The sequence below is a fragment of the Vombatus ursinus genome, unplaced genomic scaffold (assembly GCF_900497805.2).
Source record: "Vombatus ursinus unplaced genomic scaffold, bare-nosed wombat genome assembly UNPS02014822.1, whole genome shotgun sequence".
Classification (NCBI taxonomy): domain Eukaryota; kingdom Metazoa; phylum Chordata; class Mammalia; order Diprotodontia; family Vombatidae; genus Vombatus; species Vombatus ursinus.
Genome location: NW_020954600.1, coordinates 608,375 through 620,672, shown reverse-complemented (window position 1 = coordinate 620,672; position 12,298 = coordinate 608,375). Strand labels below are relative to the sequence as shown.

Here is a 12,298-nt window from a genome sequence, read left to right as displayed (position 1 = left end):
TGCCCCTCATGTCCAGAATTCTCTCCTTTCTGATCCTACCTCCAGGCTCCCTTCAAGTCTCAGCTAAAAATCTTAGCCTTAATGCTACTGCCTGTCCTCTGGGAGGATCTTGTGAATACAGAGTTGTCTTTATGTTGTCTTTTTCCATCACATCATGAAATACTTGAGAGAAAGGTTTCATTTGATTCTCTTGGTATACCAAGTGCTTAGCACAGTGTTTGATACATTATAAGTAAAATCACAAATGCTTGTTGTCTTAACTTTCAGAGAAACCTGGGAAAACTTGCATGAACTGATCCTGAATGAAGTGAGCAGAAGCAAGAGAACAATTTATAACACCACTGAAAAGATAATTTTTAAAGACCAAAGAATCCCGATCGATGCAATGACCAACCTCGATTTCAGAAGACTATTGACGAAGCAAGCTACCCACTTACTAAAAGAGTGATGACAGACTTGATATTATTATGTAAGAGGGGAGAGGAAGTAAAAGAGAGAAGGAATAGGAATAGGCCAATAAAAAATAAAAAGGAAAACTGATGCATCTTCTTAAAAAACCCCCGTTAGGAGAACATAAGGAAAAGAATCTCAGACAAGGAGCGCATCAAATGTTATGTGAATATATTATATAATTAAAAAGAAAAGCAAGCTATACCAGATAGAGAGCTACCATTTCATGCATAATCATCTTTTTTTTGTTCTACAATACACTTGAAAATAACCATTTTATTTGGTGCTCTGTTCAGTTACAAAAATTATTTTCTGAAGAACAGCTGATTTGGAGACAGAGAGCTATTTACTAATTGTGTGACCTTGGGCCAACTGAAACCTCCCAGTGCTTCAGTTTCCTCATCTGTACTATGAGAAGCTTTGAAAGTTCTTTCCAGCTCTTAAATTTTCAGTTTAACATAGCTTCAGCTCTGCATTCATGAGCTAAATGACCTTGGGCTAGTCTGGAGTTCTTAACCCAGGCTGGTGAATTTGTTTTTAAAAAATATTTTAGTAACTATTTAAATATAATTGGTTTCCTTGAGAAACCTATGTACTTTATGCACTTAATAATAGCTAACTATTATATAATACAGTACATACTATGTGCCATGAAATGCGCTAAGTATTTTACAATTATCATCTCATTTGATCCTCACAATCCCACTACAAGATAGGTGCCATTATTACCCCCATTTTACAAATGAGAGAACTGAGGCAAACAGAGGTTAAGTGACTTGCCCAGGGTTACACAGCTGTTATGTGTGTCAGGCTAGACTCACAGGCCTGGCACTCTATCCAGCGTACTACCTAGCTACCCATTTAAAAACATTATTCTGAGATAAAGTCCATAGGCTTCATCAGGCTGCCTAAGGAGTTACATGATATGAAAAACCGGTTAAGAATCCCTGGTCTCATTATTTCCTCCAGTATTAGCTACAATAAAGGATTCTACCTGGCCCCCTTATATCACAAGAAGTCTAGGAGAAGAAAATGAGATCACAGACCTCAAAGGACCTCGAAAAAGTCAAATGCACTACATGCAGGATCTATGTTTTTATTAGTGTAAGAACCTCAGCTAAAAGCATTATAACCAAAGGGAAAGAAAGGCTGTAAAAAGTAAACCACAAGATAGAGGAAAAACTCTTGTCCTAATAAGGGATAGAGAAGACTTCAAATTTACACCCACACACCCACACACCCACACCCACCCACACCCACACACACAGAGTTGTTTATATGCTGTTTTCTCTCCATTAGTCTGTGAGCTCCTTGACAGCAGGGACTGTTTTTTGCATCATTGTGTATGCAGCACTCAGCACAGGGCCTGATATAGACTGAGTGCTTAATAAATGTCTGTTGACTTGATAAGCTGGGATATTTTGATAACAATTTTTTTTTAATTCAGCACAAACATAATGAATACTGCTAAAATTAGAAGGGAAACGGTTAACTGGAAAAAAATCTTTGCAGCAAGATTCTCTGATAAAAGTCTCATTTCTAAGATCTATAAGGAATTGATTCAAAAATTTAAGAATAAGAACCAATAAACATCCAAAGGATATGAACAGGTAGTTTTAGTTTTCAAAGGAAAAAATATAAGCTATCATCAATAGGGAAAAAATGGTAGTGCTAGCAATTGGCTTAGCCATTTTGCAAAGCAATTTGGAACTATGCCCCATAAGTCAATCACCTATACATACTCTGACTTGATACCACTACTAGGCCCAGCCCTCAAAGAGGTTAAAGAAAGATGAAAAGGACTCTTCCATACAAACATTTATATAGTTAACTCTTTTCCCTCTCTATCACTTGTTTGGTCAAGAAAAAGAAACTAAGGGGTGCCCATCAACTGCAGAATGGTTAATAAAGTATGGTATCCACATGGTATGGGTGACTTTGGGGGCCATAACAAATACCAGAAAGGGTCATTTCAGAGAAAACTGGGAAGACTGGTATAACCTGATGCAGAGTGAAGTAAGAAGAACAAACTTTAACAACACAGTAAAGAAAAACAACTTTTGAAAGTCCGAAGAACTCTATTAATGCAATTATTATCTAAAAATTCCAGAGGACCACACCTGACAGAGAGGGTTTAAGACGCAGAATGAAAAAGGTTTGGAGGGGATCTGTTTTGCCTGACTATACATATGTCACAAGAGTTTTTGTTTCTCCCACACCCCCAAGAAGGGAGGCAGGGGGACAGGTGGCAAGCAGAGACAATCAATACTTGTTACTCTAAAAAGCAAAAAAGATTGCAAAAAAAGAAAAAAGATTTAGACCACCATCTTATACCATTTACCAAAGAAAGAATTTGTTTTGCTTGACTACACGTGTCACAAGAGTTTGTGCTTCCCCCACACCCCCAAGAAGGGAGGTAGCAAGGAGAACCAATACTTGTTACTCTAAAAAAAAAGTTTTTTTAAAAAAAGATTTAGACTACCACCTTATGCCATTTACCAGTAAAAAGACAATTAAGAAAACCATCAATGGTGAATGGCAGCAAGGTGGTTCAGTGGACAGAGCACCAGGTCTAGAGTCAGAAAGACTTCCCTTCCTGAGTTCAAATCTGGCTGTAGACACAGTCTAGTTGTATGACCTTGGGTAAGTCACTTAACCCGATTTACCTCAGTTTCCTTATTATAAAATGAGTTGGAGAAGGAAATGGTAAACCACCCCAGTATCTCTGTCAGAAAAATCCCAAATGGGATCACAAAAGAGTTGAACACGACTGAACACCACCACCACCAACAACAGCTGATGGGGAGGGGGAACACTGAGTAAGCGAGAGAAAGCTCCAGCTGGATCCATGGCCTATGCATAAAAAGGTTCCACAATGTCTCTAATAGACTCCACGTCCGTTATTTTTATTATCAGAATGAGAGGCAATTTGGCACACTGGAACACAGGCTGTTCATAAAGCCTTCATATGAAGTCGTAGGCCCAAGTCCTGCCTGTAACACACACTAGCAGCTGGCGGAGCAGCAAGATAAGCAAGTCTCTGGGGTCTGCTGAGATCTCGGGCAGTCGGCTGGTCACTGCCCACCCACAGATGTAAAGGGACTCCATGCAAATCATCGAACAACTCTTCAAGACTTAGAAACTGTGTAGGAATACCTGACACTAATGAAACCACAGGTCTGGTGCCTATCCCAATTACCATCCTCATCCAGGGTGGGTGTGAGGAAAGCACTTTTTAAACCTTTGTAAATGATTACAGATTTGTTAAGATACTCTGACTTTACCCGAATACCACTGCTGAACCTTTAGGGGAAGACACACAAAATACAATAAAATCCAATTATTTTAAAAAATGGGAAAGACAGCATAGGAAAAGGATCTGCTTCAAAAGAACAAGTCCCTCTGACTCAGGGGTTCCCCTAACCATCATAAAAGTTTTCCTTTCCCAAAAAAGGGATTTGGTTCTTATACTGATAACACAGACCACTAGTGTGCATGAGAAGACCTGAGCTCAGTATCACCTGCTATATGAACAATGTTCCTTATACCTGGTAGATAGAAATTCCCAGTTTTTAAGAGCAGGCTACATGTGCCTCAGTGACTGATGCTAAGGCAAGTGAGACAGGGCTAGAAATGTGTCCCTTCTGCAATACTAGTAAGGGCCAGGTTTGCATTCCCTGCAGACAACTTAAAACCTTGTCTCTATTTCAGCAGTGTTCATGTTGCTGTCACTTCTGACATTATCAGTTAAAAGATAATTTTTTTGATTCTTACTCAATTTATTTGTGCAAATTTTACTCCATTCAGAATTAAGGTTTTGATTATTTGATTGTCATCTACCACAGATAAAAGTTTTTAATTTTAATGTGAGCTGAGCAGGAATATGTAGACCTATACTAGGCATGAACTACCAACAGAATCCACTGTAATAGGCTTCTTACAGGTACTTAAAAAAAAGTTACCATGTTCCAAAGTACCATGTGATACTATACAATCTATACAGAAAGAGTACAGTTTGCAGAAACAGAATCATTTAGCTGATAGGGTTAGAGCTCTATAGAGCACACTCTATGAAGAGCACTTTGGCCTAGGCAGCATTTACTAACAAGAGAACCAATCTGGGGATACAAAGACAGCTGTCTTAAAAGGGTTAACTCTTTCTCTCCCCGAATTTCAATTCTTTAACCTTCTGGAAGAGACCAGTTGAAGGAAATAAGAAGAGGAAAAACAATCCATTATATTTGCTTATAATAAAAACCAGACCATAAAAAAAAAATATATATATATATATATATATATATATATATTTATACTTACACAGGGCTGGCATTCAAAGAGCAGTGATCCACCATCATTTCTGGAAGGAAATCCAACTTAAATGCAGCCATCGCCTCACTCTTCTGTTCAAAATTGACGATCCTAAACTTGCTATATTTGTCTGACCAACAAACGTACAGAGCTTAAGACTCCTGAGCCTCACAACAACAACAAACTGGAAAGAGTAGAAGCAGCTCAGGAAGACCAGCAGTAAATGACACAGACACAGGATGGGATGGGAAAGGGGCAAGAGAGTAATGGATTAAAAAGGGGCTGTAACCATGTAAAAGGAGGCTTCACTCTACACACAATGAAAGTGCTGATGCAGTAGGCTTGTTTTGTGTGGTTTTCCCTGGCAAAGCAGTACTAAGTGCACTGTCAGATAAACAGTGTCAGATCCATGAAGATAGCAATGGGTAACAGAGTGGAAGAAACACAGACTTGTTTCTCATTCCCCAAACTCCTTCCTCTAAACATCAGTTCCCAAAGTCCCCCAAAGCATGGGATTACCTGAACCAATAATCTCATCATTAAGATCTGTTGCAGCCTCAAATATTTTACAGAGAAAGAATTCTGGCTGTTTTAACTTGAGTTATAAATACAGCCCTTATCTGAATGGGTTAACAATGGGTACGATACTAACTACTATATATGGTCATACATCCCAGGCAATTCTCCACTAAAGTCCTATTCTAATGCCTCGTATCATGGTGCAGAGGTGACCCTAGGTTCTTTAAGTTCTTGCAGTAACTGCCTAATTTATAATGCTTCAAACAAGAGTCCAACAATAAACTCTTTCCTGATTATTAGTATAGCTGTTTGGAAAGACTTTTCATCATGAGTCTAGTCATCAAACCAATTAATTTTTTTCATTCCACAGCAACTCAGGAAGACTATCACCTAAGGTTAAGGGAGTAACTACAATGAAATCATAGGTCCTTTATGTATTCCAGTGTCTCAAGTAAATAAGAAGGCCAAAGCAAACACAACTCCCCCCACACATTGGAAGGTGTTCCAGTCAGTGACAACACTCCCTTCAACTCAAAGAGGCAGTAAGGTGTGGTGTGTATCTGGAGCCTTGAGGGCTGAGCTGGAATCCTGCCTCTGCTCCTTCCTACCTGTGGATCCATGCGCAAGTACCTTCCCGATCTGAGTATCTGTTTCTCTACTTGTAAAATGAGAGGACTGGATCAAATGGCATCTACATTCCCTTCCTGTTCTAAATTTCTGTGATCCTCCTACCTAAATGAGTCAACTACATGCTTCTAAAAGGAGTAGGGATGTTTAGGGGAGGGAGAATGGTTGTATCTCTCCGCTTTATTAGTAAATAACAGCCGTTTTCAAAAACCCTTGATTCTGTATGATTGTGAGGCACAAGGTCAATATTATTAAATCTTCTGTTTTTAAAATAGTTTCTTAATAATATTTATTCAGTTTTTCAGTTGGTCTTAATTTAAAAAAGAAAACACCTTCACATAAACATATCAGTAACTATTTTAAAAAGGCATGAATCCTCAAGGACAAAAGGGTTCAATCAGTGATGTTAACAGAACTGGGATGTGTAGAACCCACACATAAAAATTCTAATATGGATCAGCAGCAGAGATAAATATCAGGCAAATGTGATGTTCCTGTTTCTGTTCTATGGTCCTCCGAGCAACAAAGGACTTCAACGTTTAGGCCCTGACTTACTTAAGACGACGCTGAGTAAGAAGTCATTCTGAGAACTTTTCAGGCTCCTTTCTAGTTTTACCTGAAGTTCTCGATTGCACACTCTATAGCCAGTACTGCTTTGCCTCTTACCATTATCTCTGAGCTGTGTAAAACACACTGCATTTCACTCTGGATTTCTAACAAAGGCCTTTCCATTCTGCCTTAAGAGGGAAAATGGGAAACCTTTAAGAATTTGGGATTATGAGGCTGACCTCATAAAAGTGAAAGGTGGGAGTTGACCTAGGAAGATCTAATAACCGTCTACTCTTCAGTTAGTCCTGGTACAAATTGGGAGACAAAGTAACAACTCCAATTTGTGTTTGTTTTGTTTTTTTGTTGGGGGAGGGGGCAATTTCTAGAGCTTTCTGGCTCACTATTTGGAAATTGTTTAGAGCAGGAGCATTAATGCTACATCCTAACAGCTGTTCTGATCATGACCACGGTTGAACAGTAACACCTCAGGAGCAAGCTAGAACCATAAAGCGAAGTTCTTTGCACCCTTTCCCCTATGCACACCTTAGACTTCTGTCTGTAAGACAGCAGACGGTAAACCCTATTTTCACCCAGTATCATACTGATCAAATTACTTCTCTTTGCCCTGGTTTCCTCTCTACAAAGAGCAATGCAGGACCCCTTCTATATAGAGTTGTTTGGTTCCACTTATTAGTAAAGTCAATAAGAAAATACTGTTGAAAAAGTAATCATCCAGATGCCAAATAACTCAGGATCAGCAGCAAGCATACAAGAATAAACATTGTTAAGTGAATTGGAAAGCTTTCCCTTATATACATATATTATGAAAATTAATGTGGCAAATGTTACATGCTTAAACCTTAAGCCAAAAAACAAACAAAAACAAAAACAAAAATAAAAAAAAAAAAAACCTTAAGCCAAAGTTGGGAAGAAGGTTTTTGGATACCCTATGACCTTATCTTTGATAAGGGTTTGACATTAAAATACATAGAATATTACCCTTAACAGAAATATGTGAAACCAAGGCACTCCATACCCTTAAGGGAGAAGTGGTAAAAAACAGTGATATGAAAAAACAGTTCTCAAAAGAACTGCTAACATCAACCAGCACTAAAAGACTATTCCAAATCATCCCAAAAAAAGAGAAATCAAACTCTCCACTCAACAATTTGCCAAAAATGTTCAAAGATGTGGACAGTCAATACTGGGGAGGTTCTGTGAGGACAGCCACACTGGAAACCTGCTGGTGGGACGATAAATTGGTCTATTTTAAAAAACAAATGGAAATACAGGAAAGGAAGGAGGGAGGGAAGTCAGAGATCACAGGTATAGGACGTGAGAAGCTCAAAGATACAAAGTTCTCTTTTATCTCAAAATATTCTCAGCAGCCCTTTTGTAGTAGCAGACAACTGAAACAAAGTGGATGCCATTCGAGTAGAAGATGGATAAACAAATTGTGTTACATGAATGTAATGAAATGTTGGTGCATAATTACATAAAAGAACTACAACTATCCATAGAAATATGAACAATTCAAAAAGTATGACAAGATTTATAAGCACTGACACAGAACGAAATAAGCAGAACCAAGAAGATGATGCCCACAATGACTACAGCAATGTAAAATAATAAAAAGAAACAAAATGCCAGAGTTGAGAAAAGGCACCTGCCTCCTTCCATGACAGAGGTAGAAGACAATGAATATGAAATGATAACACTGCTTTTGAGACCGTGTTAACGCGCAGCTTCTTTACTTGGTTTTGCTATTTCTTTTCTCTTTTTTAATATTTGTTACAACGTAAAGTTCACAGGAAAAAAAGAGTAGGAGAGGGAGATTTTGAAAACAAGTGTTATTTTGCAATAAGAAACCAAACTGCATAAATAAAAATAAACAAGTTTTACTGGGGCTACTTTAAGGAACGTATGTTGTGAAGTTGAAGGCACCTAAAGAGATGTGAACTTGCATTGTTAAATCACACTACAAGAAAAATATTTTATAAAATATAACTTTTCTTTGTGAATAAGCTGGATACCAGTTATAAGTAACAGTAAGAGTGAATACAAAGTACTTCACTGTTTACAAAAAAATCTTTCTCTCACAATAAAATTTTAATAAAAAAATTAAAATGGAAGGCACTATGGTATAATGGAAGGAATAATGGACTTGAATTCAAATCCTGCTTCATTCAGTCACTTACTGATTTTATGACCCTGGGCAAGTCACTTAACCTATCTTAGACCCCAGGTTCCCCTTCTGTAATGTAATGTAAAAAGCACTACTTCACATATGGTTGTGGTGCAGATCAAGAGATAAAATGCATAAAATACTCTGCAAACCTTAACATGCTACATAAATGTTGCTTATTATATTCAGCATCACATAGCATAAAGTGAATTGGATTGAGAATAAAGAGAAGTGGATCATGAATTTAGCTTGGGCAGTAATCATTATTAAATGTCTACTATGTGCCAGACACTGTGCTAAGAGTTAGGGATACAAAGAAAGATGGTTCTCAAGGAGCTCCCAGGCCAAAGGAGGTGGCAAGGTGCAAATAGATATGTAAAAACAAGTTCCAAAAGGAGAAACTGGAGACAGTCACCAAAGCGAAGTTATAAGCATAAAAGACAATCAAAAAAGCTTCTTGTCCAAGGTGGGATTTTACTGGGACTTGAAGGAAGCCAGGGAGGGTCGGAGTTGGAGATGAGGAGGGAGAGAATTCCAGGCCTGGGGTATAGCCACTGAGAATGCATCTCCAAGAATATGGGAGTGTCCTATATGCAGAACAGCAGGGTCACCAAATGGCAAAGTAAGACAAGAAGTCTGGGAAGGGAGTGGGTGGGTATTTTATGAAGGGGTTTGAAAGCCGGAGCATTTTATATTTTATCTTAGAGGTAGAAAGGGAGCCAATTAGAATTTATTGAAAGGGACTGGAGGGGAAGAAAGAGTTGTGACTTGGTGAGATCTGTGTTTTCAGATCACTTTAAAAGCTGGGTGGAGGGTGGCCTGAAGTGGAAAGAGATTTAAGGCAGAGAGACCCACTAGCAGCCTACAAAATAGTTCAGGCAGAAGGTAATTTTGGCTAGCAGTGTTAAGAGAGAAGTAAGCATATACAAAAGACATAGTTTCAATTTCTCTCACTTGTAAAACACTGAAGGCTGGAGCAGGCTCTTTCTAGCACAGACACTGTACATATGGGGGAGGGGAGCATAAAGAGAGGAGGAAGAGCCAGACCTGGGATTTCCTTGATAGAGGAATCCTTGATAAGGAAACTTTCTCTACCAATGCAAATCTGCACCTAATCTGCAACTCAGTCTTAGACTTACCTAAAACACACAGAGTGATTTGTCCAGTAAAACTATCAGTATGATTTAGAGACAAGATTTAAATCTACATTTTCCCACCTCCAAGTCTAGATTTCTAGCCACTATTCCGTAGCTGCCTCAATAATGTTTGAGAGTCTATTAATTCAAAATCTCAGTAGAAAAAGGAAAACCAGAGATATCTGTCCCAGCTACTCAATCTTAGAGAAAGGAACAAAATGCAGAAATGGGGAAAAACTGAGAGGTACAGTCGAACCAATTTACAGAAGGCTCCTTAGGAGAAAATTTAACAGCTCAATGGGTGTTTGTCAAGACTGAAAGAAAAAAAAACAAAACACCCCAGAGAGACAACTGATCAAATAAAATTCGAAGTAAAGCTAAAAGGAGAGGTCAAATAAAAGGCATTTTTTGTTTCTTCCAAAAGGAAAAACAGGTCAAGTGAAAATTGAGAGAAGTCTACAAAGTCACCTTTTAAGTCAAGTATAAACAAGAAATAAGTTGAGAAAAAAAATTGAGGAACAACCTTGCTTTACTAAGAGGATCTTAGAAAACATAACTATAAACTATGGAAGCCGAATTGTTATTTTTTTTCTCTTCTGTTGAGTTTTGTTTCCTCTTTCCAATGGTTCCTCCTATTGATTTTAATTTCTACTTACAACACCACTAATGTGAAAATGTTTAATATGAATGTAAATGTATAGCCTATATCAGATTGTGCACCATCTTGGGGAGGGTGGTGGGGAGGAAGGGGGAGAAAAATTTTAAACTCAAAAGCATATGGAAGTGATTATTGATAAATCAAAAAAAATTAATAAAAAAATTTAAAAGAAAACAAAAACATAACTATAACAAAGAAAGCTGGAGAATCAATAGGTCTGCTTGATGATCACAGAGCTAAAAATAAAATCAGAAATGAAAAGATCACAAAGATCCATTGAATCTGAGTTTTTAAAAAGTGATCTCAGAGACAGAGTCCAATCCATAACACATATGAAATCCCCCCTCTACAATTTGAGAATTGTGGTCCTCTGCCTTTGACTGAAGACCCGTAAAAGGAGCAAGCTGACCCCTGGAGAACATGTCCTTTTGGACAGCTCTTATCATCAGGGTGCTTTCTGTACACAAAGACTATGTTTCTCTCTGGGAATTCCCACTAATGCTTCTAGTTGTGCCTTCTGGGGCCACCCACAACCAGGCTGACAATCAGAAGTGGGAACTGCATAAGCTATCCAGTGTAAGCTGAACAAAAATACCTTCTATAACATGCCTGGCAAGAGGCCCCTTTGCTTACGGCCTTTTGGGAAAGGAAGGAGAGAACAATCATTAACATAGCACTTCCTATATGCCAGGGACTATGCAGTTTTATCTCAAAGAAAGAGAAAAAAGGTCAAGAATATGCCTGTAAATAGAAGAAGGCATGAAAGAAAATGTTCAAGTGTCTTAAGATATAAAAGAGGGACACTTTCATCTTTCTGAAGGCAGTTTTTCTATGTATTGTACAAATTGAGGATTATTCAATAGGAAAACTTCCATCAGGCCCATACCTGTAGTTTCACACTTCTCTTCTCTGGATTTGTCTTCACTCTAGAAAACAAAGAAAACACATAAGAATGAGTAAGTGTTCCATGTCCAACAAAGTACCTTTGATACCACAACCCATGTTTCACATATATTGCTTCCTTCTGAAGAAAAGCCCTTTCACCATCATGGCAGAGGATAGGAAAATATAAGCATTTCACTCTTCTGGATATATATAATACCACCTAATATATCAAAGTATAATTATAAATAAATCAATAAATTAACATAAAAGGGAACCAATGGGTTGAAGAAACTGCCTAAAGTCATCCTGCCCAAAACTAAGAATCGACAACACTCTGAGTCCCCACCACGTATCTTCTAGATCACAAATCTACTCTTAGGAATCTGAAAAAACTCTCTTCTCAATAATAAGAATATAAAAAACATGGTGTTACTAATGATACTATCTGAAGCCTCCTAGTGCAATTTTCCCAAGTCCTACCAGACTACCAGAAAGAAATTGAGTTCTTGCCTAAGTAAATGAATTTCAGAGACCCCAGAGTTAGTGGTATACCACAGAAACCAAAGAAATCTCAAGATGGGAAAGTTAATAGAAGGTAAAAAGCAAACTGAGAAACCACAAAACCAGTCTGTCCAGTAATGTTAAAAATAAAGCTCTTATGGGTAAGGATCAAGGCCAAACTGTTTGCTAGAAATCCCACAAATTTGTATTCACATCAACTATTAACAGCAATATTTCTGATGTTGCTATCTATGCCTAGCTTACTCTGGTGAAAGTAAAAAACAGCTTAAAATTACAAAGGGACAATAATTTCTACTACAGAAATTATGAAAGAATTAAAAAAGATATTCGTCAGAGCAATAAAGTAAAAGACACTTGACAATATGGATAGTTATGATGAAAATGAGTTAATTTCTTGACTAATTTTCAGGTGTAGGCTAACTTGTTATGTTATCCTAATACTAAACATGCTTTACAAGT

General features: G+C 37.8%; 1 protein-coding gene across 6 annotated transcripts in view; it reads right to left on the bottom strand.

The window, feature by feature from the left end:
• The window catches only part of CELF1 (CUGBP Elav-like family member 1), a 112,971-nt gene that overhangs the window by 47,121 nt on the left and 53,552 nt on the right, over positions 1 to 12,298 (bottom strand). For all 6 annotated transcript variants that reach the window (XM_027837854.1, XM_027837855.1, XM_027837858.1 and 3 more), the window contains exon 2: positions 11,319 to 11,358. The gene's annotated coding sequence lies outside the window, so the exon portion shown is untranslated. The remainder of the gene's footprint in view (positions 1 to 11,318; positions 11,359 to 12,298) is intronic.